This window comes from Apium graveolens, chromosome 4 (genome assembly GCF_009905375.1).
Source record: "Apium graveolens cultivar Ventura chromosome 4, ASM990537v1, whole genome shotgun sequence".
NCBI lineage: Eukaryota > Viridiplantae > Streptophyta > Magnoliopsida > Apiales > Apiaceae > Apium > Apium graveolens.
The window spans coordinates 285125682-285138622 of record NC_133650.1 but is presented as its reverse complement, the minus strand read 5'-3'; positions in this window follow the sequence as shown (position 1 = coordinate 285138622).

Genomic DNA, 12941 nt, shown 5'->3' with positions numbered 1-12941 from the left:
ATGGTTTACGTTTAGTTTATTGAATTGTTTTCATGTTTATTATTTCAGGATGGATAACATATTGTCGGGTCTAGTTAGTCATGACATTATCTTTGATAACGAGTATCATGTGAGTTTCGATGTTTGGGAGGGACATGAGCGGGGTCCTTTGGAGTGTTATTGTGGGAACAAGAACATGCGTAGGTGGGTTTTGTCTGATGCACAGAAGGACGTGTTGCATAGTGATAGGAATATGTTGTGAACTTGATGATAAAATAAAACAAAACACCTTAGTAGATTTAACTTAGTGAATTTTGTAGCACCCGACGGATGATCAATTATAGTCCTGACGGATGATTCAATATAGTCCTGACGGATGACTAATTGATATCCATCGGGTGAGTAGCTTATGTAACAATAAGTAATGTAGCACATTTCTGCAAACAAGCACATTTCTGCAAATAACTTTGTGTAGATTCTGTAGTAGCATATGAGTCATGTTGAGTACTAATAGATATGCATTTTAGGTTGATTAATTGTAAATATTAGATATCTTATAATTCTGCATAAATGAAATGGAGTCAAGTGTCAAATAGCTACCCGACGGATGATCAACAAAGCTACCCGACGGATGATCAACAAGGCTACCCGACGGATGACAAGCATGTTCCCGATGGGTGATCAATTCAAATATCAGTTGACAGTGACAACACAGTCACATGCGTTGGGTGTTTGCAAAAGGAATGTGGCAGCCTGTTTAGCAGGGTTTTAAGAACAAAGAAGCATTACCATTTCCATGCTTTTATGAAGATATTCAAAGATGCTGGAATAAAGTAGTGAAGCAGCATGGAGTAAGACTTGATAGGTTTTGTTTTATTATCCTACCTTATCACCATGTAAACTTGGTGATATATAAACTAAGTGTAGTTAGTAGAATAAACAACTAAGCAAACACATTTTAGAAGAGAAATTGAAAAGGTTATAACTATTAACAATTTTTCAGTAGTTTGTTTGTTCACTTGTAAAAAGCAGCTGTGAGCTATTCAAGCTTCACAGGGTTCTCTCGATATATATATATATATATATATATATATATGGTGGATACATTCAAATCCACCAGAAAGTTTTAAAGTCTTGTGTTTTTGTCACTTGTGTTTTGATTTATACAATTTTCTTATTCCGCACTTTGCAAATCAAACACTTATATATTATTGAGTTAGAACAGTTTTTAAAAAATCTCAAAAAGAAGCCAGAATTACATTCAACCCCCCCCCCCTTCTGTAATTCTTGTTGTATTGTTAGGGAATAACAATTGGTATCAGAGCAAGCTCTTGAAGTACAAAGAGTTTAAAGATCACAACAAACAGCAAGATGAACAAGAATGATGTTGGAGTTAAGATTCCATTTCTGGACAAAGACAATTATCACCACTGGAAGGTGAAGATGCACCTATATCTTCTTTCTCAAGATGAGGCCTATGTGGATTGTATAGAGAGAGGTCCTCATGTATCAATGAGAGCTGCAACAGGGAATGAACCATCTGTTCCCAAGCATAGGCATGGATGGTCAGATCCTGATATTGAACAAGTCAGGAAAGACAAGAAGGCCATGAATATACTGTTCAATGGAGTTGATGGTGATATGTTTGATAACATCATTAACTGCAAAACAGCCAAGGAGTTTTGGGACACAATTCAGACTATCTGTGATGGTACTGAACAAGTAAGGGAGAATAAGATGCAGCTGTTAATTCAGCAATATAAGCACTTTCATTGTGAAGATGGTGAGTCTCTCACTGACATTTTGAGTAGATTTCAAAAACTACTAAATGCTCTGAAGTTGCATGGAAGAGTCTATCAGACAAAAGACTCCAATCTCAAGTTCCTTAGATCTCTTCCAAAGGAATGGACACCAATGACAGTCTCCTTGAGAAACTCTCAAGATTACAAGGAGTTTACTTTGGAGAGACTGTATGGCATCCTGAAAACTTATGAGCTTGAAATAGAGCAAGATGAGAGGATGGAGAAAGGAAGGAAGAAATGAGAGTTCATAGCACTGGTTGCTGAGTTAGAGAAAGAGAAAGAGATGAAGGTAGAAGCTGTTGAGTCTACTTTAAAGGCCTGTGAGAACAAGGGTAAGGGGCTGGTAGCTAAAAATGAAGATAATTTGAGCCAAGATGACATGGATGATATTGATGAACATTTAGCTTTTCTCTCCAGAAGATTTGCCAAGCTCAAGTTCAAAAAGAACTTTGGAGCAGCTAAGCCAAATAGAAACATGGTGGATAAATCTAAATTCAAATGTTTCAAATGTGGCTTGGCAGGGCACTTTGCCAGTGAGTGTAGAAAGTCAGATTCCAGTATAAAGAAGTTTGAGCCTGTTGATTATAAACAGAAGTATTTTGAGTTGCTCAAGCAAAAGGAAAGGGCTTTCATTACACAGGAAAATGATTGGGCAGCTGATGGTTTGGATGAAGATGAGGATGTCAGCTATGTCAATCTAGCCCTAATGGCCAAGTCTGATGAAACAGAAACAAGTTTTTCAAGTAATCAGGTAATCACCACTAACCTAGAACATTTATCTAAAGCTGAGTGTAATGATGCCATAAATGACATGTCCACAGAATTATATCATTTGCGTGTTACACTTAAGTCTCTCACCAAAGAAAATGCTAAAATCAAATAAAACAATTTGTTTTTAAGTGAAAGGAATAATGTGCTAGAATCTCAATTTATTGAATTTGAGAAATTGAGTGTAAGATTGCTAACGATGAATTAACTGAATCCTTGAAGAAAGAAGAGATTTTGAAGAAGCAACTTGAATGAGAACAAGAGGTGATTAAGGCATGGAAATCATCCAGAGATGTTCATGCTCAAATCACTAAAGTTCAAGGTATTGAGTTCTTTTGTGATGCAGCCTGGAAAAAAAATAAGGAGAAACTGGAATCCAGTTTGGTTGAAGGATTGCTAACAGATGGACTCAACGGATGATGAGAGTCATCCGTCGGATAATCAAAAGGATTATCCGTCGAGTGACATAAATCCTCATCCGTTGGCTGTGAGCAAACCTGTGAGCAAAGCCAAACTTGCCAAGTTAAATGAGAAATATGGATCAGTTTCCAAAAACTTTGTTTCAGGAGAATCAAGTCAAGTGAAGAAGGAGAAGAAAGTGAATGTTGGTCACATGTCCATCAAGAAATTGAATGACAGATTAGAAATGATAGAGGTTAAAACAAAAATTAAAAAGAAAAACAATAGAAATGGGAAAGTAGGGATTAACAAATATAACAACTACACACCTGATAAATATGCTCCAAAAAAAATATGTGTTAAGTGTGGTAGTGTTAATCATTTGTTTATTAACTGCAAACTTGCCATGCCTGCTCCTATATCTGTAACCTCTCCTTTTCCCACCATGAATGTCATGCCTTATGTGTCTGTGAATGCTATGTCTGCTCAGAATATGAATGCACAATTTGCTAATATACCATTTGCACCTAATCCTTATTATACTGCATTTAGCATGCCACAAATGCCATTTAGCATGTCTTACTGGAATAACATGTTTGCAAACAGCATGCCTTTTCCTGTTAATCAAAATGTGCATGATAATTCTGTTTTAATGACTGGTTTCAAAGGTCCAACTCAAATGACTAAGGATGAATCAGAAATTCTCAAGTCAAATGAGATGAAACCTAAGAAACCAAAGAAGAAAGCTAACAAGGCAGGACCCAAGAAAACTTGGGTACCAAAATTAACTTGATTTGGTTTTGATGTGTGTAAGGAAACAGAAAGAATCTTTGGTACCTGGATAGTGGTTGTTCAAGGCACATGACTGGAGATTCTACCCTGCTCACAGAGTTCAAGGAGAGAGTTGGCCCAAGTATTACCTTTGGAGATGACAACAAGGGTTATACTAAGGGATATGGCTTGATTTCAAAAGAAAATGTCATCATTGAGGAGGTTTCCCTAGTGAATGGTCTCAAGCATAATTTGTTGAGTATCAGCCAGCTTTGTGATAAGGGCAATTCAATAACCTTCAACTCAAAAGCCTGTATTGTGACAAACAAAAGGAGCAACAAAGTGGTTCTCACTGGTGTGAGAAGAGGAAATATGTATCTAGCTGACTTTAACTCATCAAATGCAGAATCTGTTACTTTTCTTCTCAGTCAAGCAAGTCAAGATGAAAGTTGGCTATGGAACAAGAAGCTATTCCATCTAAACTTCAAGACCATGAATGAGCTTGTCAAGAAAGAACTGGTTAGAGGAATTCCTCAAGTAAAGTTTTCTAAGGATGGACTGTGCGATGCCTTCCAAAAGGGAAAACATATTAAAGCATCATTCCGAAAGAAGCTTGATTCAACAATTGAAGAACCTTTGCAATTGTTTCACATGGATTTGTTTGGACCAGTCAATGTGTTGTCCATCTCAAGGAAAAGATTTTGCCTAGTAATTGTAGATGATTTCTCAAAGTTCTCTTGGACATATTTCCTAAAGTCTAAAGATGAGGCTAGTGAAATCATGTTAGAAATATGTGTATTAGTTTGATGATAAGTTAAACAAAACACTTAAGTAGAAATCTAGTGTTTGTAGCCTCAACGGATAAGACCATTCTGGCTATCCGTTGATGGAGTAGCTTTACTTAGAAATAAGTTTAGTATTATAACACATTTCAGTTTCTGTATTTAAGTTATAATTCTTAGATGTTGTGGGAAATTATAAGTCATGTTGACTACTAGTGGATATGCAAATAGGAGGGCTAATTATAAATATTTCATGCCTTGTAATTTTGTATAAATGAAGTAGTATCAACTGATAGATTAAAGGCCTTCAACGGATGAGAAACAAAGCTTCAACGGATGTCTCTAAAGCTTCAACGGATAACATCCATCAATGGATGAATGCATCAACGGATAAAGCTTCAACTGCTAATGCATCAACGGATAAAGCTTCAACTGATAAAGCATTAACGGATAAAGCCATCAACGGATGAAAGCTTCAACGGATACTAAGTTCAATAGCAGTTGACAGTGACAATTTATAAGCTGACAGGGGCACATGGATTGATAGAGACAATTGGAATGTGGTAGCCTCTTAGAGGAATCAAGAAAATGCAGCATTTCCATTCTGGTGCAAACAAGGAAGTATTCAAAGATTCACAGATTATCCTAGATTGCATTGGATAGAGAAATGAAGAAGAAACATGTGAAGAACTTTTTTAATTATATTTTTACTTTTGTCTTCACTTGTAAACTTGGTGATATATAAACCAAGTTGCAGCTAGTAATTAGAGTGTGAATTTTTCCAGAGCTGTTTAGAAAAATCCAGAGAGAAAATCATCTAGTTTGTACTAGGACGCAGCTGTGATCAATTCTTTGAATCACAGATTTTCTGAAATACACATCTCTGGTGGAACAACAAATCCACCAGAAGAGTTTTTAAAGCCTTTGTGTTCTTTACATTTGTGTCTTGAATATATATCTGTCTGCACCTGCTCAAAGCAATTCACACACAACTGTTCATCAAAACACTTAGCCTTTGAAACTGCTCAAAACTTGAAAAAGTTTTGAGATTTACATTCAACCCCCCTTCTGTAAATCTCATTGTTAGTTCCTTGGGAATAACAATTGGTATCAGAGCAAGCTCTTAACTTACAAAGAGTTTAAAGATCTATTCTACTAACATCATGAGTAAGAAGGATATTGGTGTAAAGATTCCAATCCTGGAAAGAGATAATTATCATCACTGGAAAGTGAAGATGCATCTACATCTTCTCTCTCAAGATGAAAGTTACATCAACTGCATTGAAAATGGTCCTCACATCCCCCACAAGGTGGCCACAGCTGCAACTGCCATAGTTGCTGTTGGACAGTCTATTCCCAAGCCAAAAGCAGAATGGACTGATGAAGATATTGAAGAGGTTCACAAGGACAAGAAAGCCATAAACATTCTGTTTAATGGCCTAGATCAAGATATGTTTGATAATGTCATTAACAGCCAAACTGATAAGGAAATTTAGGATATTGTGCAACTTATCAATGAAGGTACTGAACAAGTTAGAGAAAACAAAATGCAGCTTTTTATTCAACAGTATGAATACTTTCATTTTGAAGAAGGAGAATCACTGAATGATACCTTCAATAGATTTCAGAAACTGTTGAATGGATTGAAGCTGTATGGCAGAGTGTACCAAGTCAAAGATTCCAACTTAAAATTTCTGAGGTCTCTACCAAAGGAATGGAAACCTATGACTGTTTCACTAAGGAATTCTCAAGATTATAAGGACTTCACACTTGAAAGATTATATGGAATTTTGAAGACCTATCAACTTGAGATGGAGCAAGATGAGCTGTTGGAAAAGGGAAAGAGAAAAGGTGGATCAGTTGCACTTGTAGCTGACAATGAGAAGACTGAAGCCAGGAATGAAGAAAAGACAATGCCAAGACTCAAAATTGGCACAAGCAAATCAGAATCAAGCAAGGGAAAGGAGCAAGTAGCCGAGGTTGAAGATAATTCCAGTCAAGATGACTCTGATGATGTTGATGAACATCTGGCTTTTCTGTCCAGGAGGTTTGCAAAGATGAAATTCAAGAAAAATGCTAGATTCACTAAGCCAAACAAGAACATGGTGGATAAATCTAAGTTCAAATGTTATAACTGTGGCATAAGTGGGCACTTTGCAAATGAGTGCAGAAAGCCAACTTCTGAAAAGAAGAGATTTGAGCACGTGGATTACAAAAAGAAATATTTCGATTTGCTCAAACAAAAGGAAAAAGCTTTTCTGACTCAGGATGACTGGGCAGCGGATGGAGTCAATGAAGACGATGATATGGAATATGTCAACCTAGCCCTGATGGCTAATTCTGATGAAAATGAAACTAATTCATCAAGCAACCAGGTAATTACTATTGACCTCTCTCAACTTTCTAAAAATGAATGCAATGAAGCTATAAATGATATGTCCAATGAATTATATCATTTACGTGTTTCCCTTAAATCACTAGCTAAAGAGAACACAAGAATTAAAGAGAATAATTTGTTTATAAGTGATAGGAATGATGTGTTAGAGGGTAAGGTAATTGAGCTTGAAAAGATTAAAATCAAATGCTTATCTGTTGAGAGTGAACTAGAAGAATCTGTTAAGAAAGTAGAAATTCTTTCTAAACAATTAGAACGTGAGCAAGATGTAATCAAGGCCTGGAAAACATCTAGGGATGTTAGTGCTCAGATTGTCAAGGTTCAGGGAATTGAATCACTCTGTGAGAATGCCTGGAAGAAAAACAAAAAGGAAGTAGAATTAATTGATGGATTATCAACGGATGTGGAATCAACGGATGATGAAAGTTATCCGTTGAAGGAAGAAAAGGAGCATCCGTTGAAGGCTCATCAATTAAAACAGGCAAGTGATTCTAAAAAGAACAATTTGAAAAATCTCAATAAGAAGTTTGGTTCAACTTTCAAGAACTTTGTCAGAGAAGAAGCTAGCACATCCAAAGATGCCAGTAAGGTGAATATAGGACACATGACTTTAGACCAGTTGAAAAATAGGCTTAAGTTGGTTGAGGATAAAAAGGAAACTAAAAGGAAATCTAATAGAAATGGGAAGGTAGGGATTAACAAACACAACAATTACACACCTGATAAGTATGCTCCTAGAAAAAGTTGTATGCATTGTAAAAGTGTTAATTATTTATCTGCTAACTGCAAGTCTGTTAAGAATGCTCCCATGCCTTTAACTCCTTCCATGCCTAACATGTCTATGTCACCTCTGCATGTTATGCCTGTTATGTCTCAACAGAATCCTCATGCACATTTTGCAAACATGCCATATGTCAATAATCCTTATTTTGCTGCATTCAGTATGCCTCAAATGCCATACAACATGCCTATGTGGAATAATATGTTTGTAAAATCTGTGCCTTATCAAATTCAACCAAATGTGCTAAATGATTCTGTAACTAACCCTACACTTCAACCAACTACATCTGAGACCAAGGTTGACCCAAAGTTACCTAAGTCAAAAGATGCAGGAAGTATGAAGTCTAGGAAAAAGACTAACAAGGCTGGACCCAAGGAAACTTGGGTACCAAAATCAACTTGATTTGGTTTTTTTGTGTGCAGGGAAAAAGAAGGAATCTATGGTACTTGGATAGTGGTTGTTCAAGGCACATGACAGGAAATTTCACCCTGCTCACAGAGTTCAAGGAGAGAGTTGGACCTAGAATAATCTTTGAAGATGATAGCAAAGGGTTCACTATGGGATATGGCTTGATTTCAAAAGAAAATGTCATCATTGATGAAGTTGCATTAATTGATGGTCTCAAACACAATCTATTGAGCATCAGTCAACTATGTGACAGAGGGAATACTGTTTTCTTCAATTCTGAAGCCTGTGTTGTCACAAGTAAGAAGGACAACAAAGTGGTTCTAACTGGAGTTAGAAAAGGGAATGTGTACTTGGTTGACTTCAACTCTACAGATGCAGAATCAATTACTTGTCTTTTCAGCAAAGTAAGTCCAGATGAAAGTTGGATATGGCACAAGAAGCTATCCCATTTGAATTTCAAGATAATGAATGATCTAGTCAAAAAAGACTTAGTTAGAGGAATGCCTCTAGTGGAATTCTCAAGGGATGGACTGTGTGATGTTTGTCAGAAAGGAAAGCAAAAGAGAGCATCATTCAGTAAGAAGCTTGAATCAGCAATTGATGAACCATTACAACTGCTACACATGGATCTTTTTGGACCAGTCAATGTATTGTCAATTTCAAGGAAAAGATATTGCCTAGTGATTGTAGATGATTTCTCAAAGTTTTCATGGACCTACTTTATTGGATCAAAGGATAAAGCTAGTGAAATCATTATCAATCACATCAGCAAGTCAACAATCATCCAGATTTCAAAGTAAGGAATATCAGGAGTGACAATGGAACTGAGTTCAGGAATTCTACCATGAGGTTGTTCTGTGAAGAAAATGGGATCATGCATGAGTTCTCAGCTCCAAGGACTCCACAACAGAATGGTGTGGTGGAAAGGAAGAACAGATCACTAATTGAAGCTGCAAGAACAATGCTTGAAGAGTCAAAACTCCCAACATATTTTTGGGCTGAGGCTATTAACTGTGTATGTTACACTCATAATATTTCTCTAATCAATCAGGAAAAAGGCATGACTCCCTATCAATTGTTCAAGAGAAGAAAACCAACCTTAAACTTTCTTCATGTCTTTGGTTGTAAATGCTACATTCTAAGGAATCAACCTGATCACAAAGGGAAGTTTGATGCAAATGCTGATGAAGGGATATTTGTTGGTTATTCTGCTGGAAAATCATATAGGGTCTACAATCTAAGAACCAACATTGTTATGGAATCTGTGCATGTTGTGTTTGATGATAAAAAGATTGATGGACTAACAGATGAGGGACATCATGAAGGACTCAAATTTAACAATATTGAGATATATTGTGATGATAGTGAAGATGAGAATGATGGAGAAGGCACCTTGAAAAGGATTCAAAATCTGCCTTTGGATAATACATAAAATGTTGCATCAGTTGAAAGTCATGCAACATCCGTTGATAGAAGTAATGCAACATCTGTTGAAAGACAAAGTGCATCATCCGTTGAAGTACATAATGAAGCATCCGTTGATCATAGTCTATCAACGGATAATCAATTTACTTAATCAGTTGATAGAACTCCCAGTTCCTTTCAAAGGATCAGTAACTCAGGGGGAGTTTCAACCAATCAACACTCTATCTCACATCATGACAATACTGAGGCAACCTCACCTAGAGCTAATCTACCACCTCAAAGGAAATGGACCAAGAATCATCCTTTTGAATTGATCATTGGTGATGCAACATCTAAGGTGCAGACTAGAAAGGCTACTCAAGATGAATGTCTATATAGTAGTTTTCTATCACAGGAGGAACCTAAGAGAGTGAAGAAGCTCTATTGGATCCAGATTAAATTTTAGCAATGCAAGAGGAGCTAAACCAATTTGAGAGGAACAAGGTATGGAAGCTGGTACCCAAGCCAAAGAACAAGAGCTCTATTGACACAAAATGGGTATTCATAAACAAGATGAATGAAAATGGCATTGTCATAAGGAATAAAGCTAGATTGGTTGCCAAGGGCTATTCTCAACAAGAGGGAATAGATTTTGATGAGACATTTGCTCCAGTTGCAAGACTTGAAGCCATCAGAATCTTTCTAGCCTATGCAGCCCATGCCAATTTCAAAGTCTATCGAATGGATGTCAAGAGTGCATTTCTGAATGGAGAATTGGAGGAAGAAGTTTATGTAAGCCAACATCCGGGATTTGAAGATCCAAATTTTCCAGACTATGTGTATTATCTGTTGAAAGCACTCTATGGACTAAAGCAAGCACCTAGAGCCTGGTATGAGACTTTGTCAAAATTTCTCCTAGATAATTACTTCACAAGAGGTATTGTTGACAAAACTCTTTTCTTTAAAAATTTTAATGGCTCTACAATACTTGTTCAAATCTATGTAGATGATATTATATTTGGTTCTACAGATGATAAGCTTTGTAAAAAGTTTGCTAAGTTAATGCAAAGTAAATATGAAATGAGCATGATGGGAGAGCTAACTTATTTTCTTGGTTTACAAGTTAAACAAGTTAGTGGTGGAATTTTCATTAGTCAAACTAAATATATTTATGATCTTTTAAAGAAGTTTGACTTAATGGATTGTTCATCTGCAAAGACTCCCATAGCCACTGCCACCAAGCTTGAATTAAACAAGGCTGAAAAGTCTGTGGACATTACAAGTTATAGAGGCATGGTTGGCTCACTTCTATATTTAACTGCTAGTAGACCTGATATAATGTTTTCTACATGTCTCTATGCTAGATTTCAAGCTGACCCTAAAGAATCTCACTTAATAGCTATTAAAAGAATTTTCAGATATCTCAAAGGGACTCCAAATCTAGGAATTTGGTACCCTAGAGAGTCTGGTTTTGATCTAATTGGCTACTCAGATGCAGATTATGCAGGTTGCAAAATAGACAGGAAAAGTACAACTGGCACCTGCCAATTTCTAGGGAATAAGCTTGTGTCATGATTCAGCAAGAAGCAAAATTATGTTTCTACATCAACAGCTGAAGCTGAGTACATTGCTACTGGTAGTTGTTGTGCACAGATACCGTGGATGAGGAATCAACTATTTGACTATGGGCTAAATGTTGACAAAATTCCAATATTCTGTGACAAAACAAGTGCCATTGCCATTACTGAAAATCCAGTACAGCACTCAAGAACCAAGCACATTGACATCAAGTACCACTTCATAAGGGAACATGTGATGAATGGTACAGTGGAACTTCATTTTGTTCCAAGTGAAAAGCAGATTGCAGATATATTTACCAAGCCACTTGATGAATCAACATTCACAAGATTAGTAAGTGAGCTAGGTATGCTTAATTATTCATAAATTTATGTCCTTATTATAATTTATTTTGTAGCCTGAAATGAATTTGTTGCAAGAACAAAGTTGGCTTTAAGTAAAGTTTATTCTATCAATGGATATTCCCTATCCGTTGAAAGCTAAAATTGTTCTATCAACGGATGTTCATTATCCGTTGAAAGACAAATACATTTTTGGTAATATTATCCTTCAACGGATTAAACCGTGTTAATCTTCAATGGATAACTGTTTACCTCATCCGTTGAAGTGTCACATCAGTTGTTTTAAGTAAGTCACAGCCGTTGATTCTTTTACTTAACCATTGATATATATATATATATATATATACACAGTTATATGTATTTATATTAAAGACAGTTTTTAGAATTCATACGGTTTTATTTATTCTCAAACGGCTGTAATTTACTTAAAAATATTGTTTAATCATTCTCCTTATATTTTAATTTGAGAAAGTATAAAAGCCCTTTGAATTCTTATTTTCACTTTACGCTTTCTTGCAATTTTTCAAAAGCTTTTACTCTCTTTCTCTCCCAAAACTCTCAACTTTTCTTTGCAACCCCTACCCACTATAATGGCACCAGTAGTAAAGATAATGTCCCAGTCTGGATTTGTCTATGAGAAAAACAATTTTGTAGCTTTGGTGAAAAAGAATGAAGCCCACTCAGATTATCACAAGATGATGGAATTCATCAGAAACTGTAAACTAAGCTATACAATGCTGGAAGCCCCAACTATTTACTATGAGGTAATTGAGGAGATTTGGACAACTGCAGAGTTCAACCCTACTGATATGACCATCACTTTCTCTCTAAAAGGTAAAGATTACTGTATTAACTGTGATGATATACAGTCATGTTTCAAACTACTTGAGAACAATGCCATGACACCACACACTGATAATGATGTATCTAGCATGTTAGATTCCATAGGCTATTCTTTTGATTCTGCTAGTTTAGGGAGTATTAGAAGAAAAGGCCTTAGGAAAGAATGTGGTTTTCTTGGTGATGCCTTTATCAAGGTTTTCTCTGGGAAAATTAGTAATTTTGATGCAATAACTTCGTCTCTTGTTAATATACTCTATATGCTCATTTCTGATAGGTATTTTAATTTTAGCAACTATGTTATGCTAGAATTGGGTACCAGATTAGGTAACAAAGCTAATAGACCTCATAACATCTACTATGCTAGATTCTTTATGTTATTGGCTAACCATATTGCTGAAGGTTTGGTCATAACTGATGAGAGTAATAAACTCAAGTGCTGGGCATAAGAGAAAAGGGTCCTTGCAGACCTTTTGAGAATTAACCTCAACAATCAGGTGCCATTGGTATATTTACCAATAATGAATGCACCTCAGGTAAGTGAAGTAAATACTTCTTCAACTCCTACTACTTCCAACCCCATTATTTCTTTGCCTTCAAGTGTGGCCATATAATCTGTGTCTTTGTCCCAACAGATTCCTACCAAGGCCACCAAACCTAAAGTTTCAAAACCAAAATCAAAGAAAGCCACCT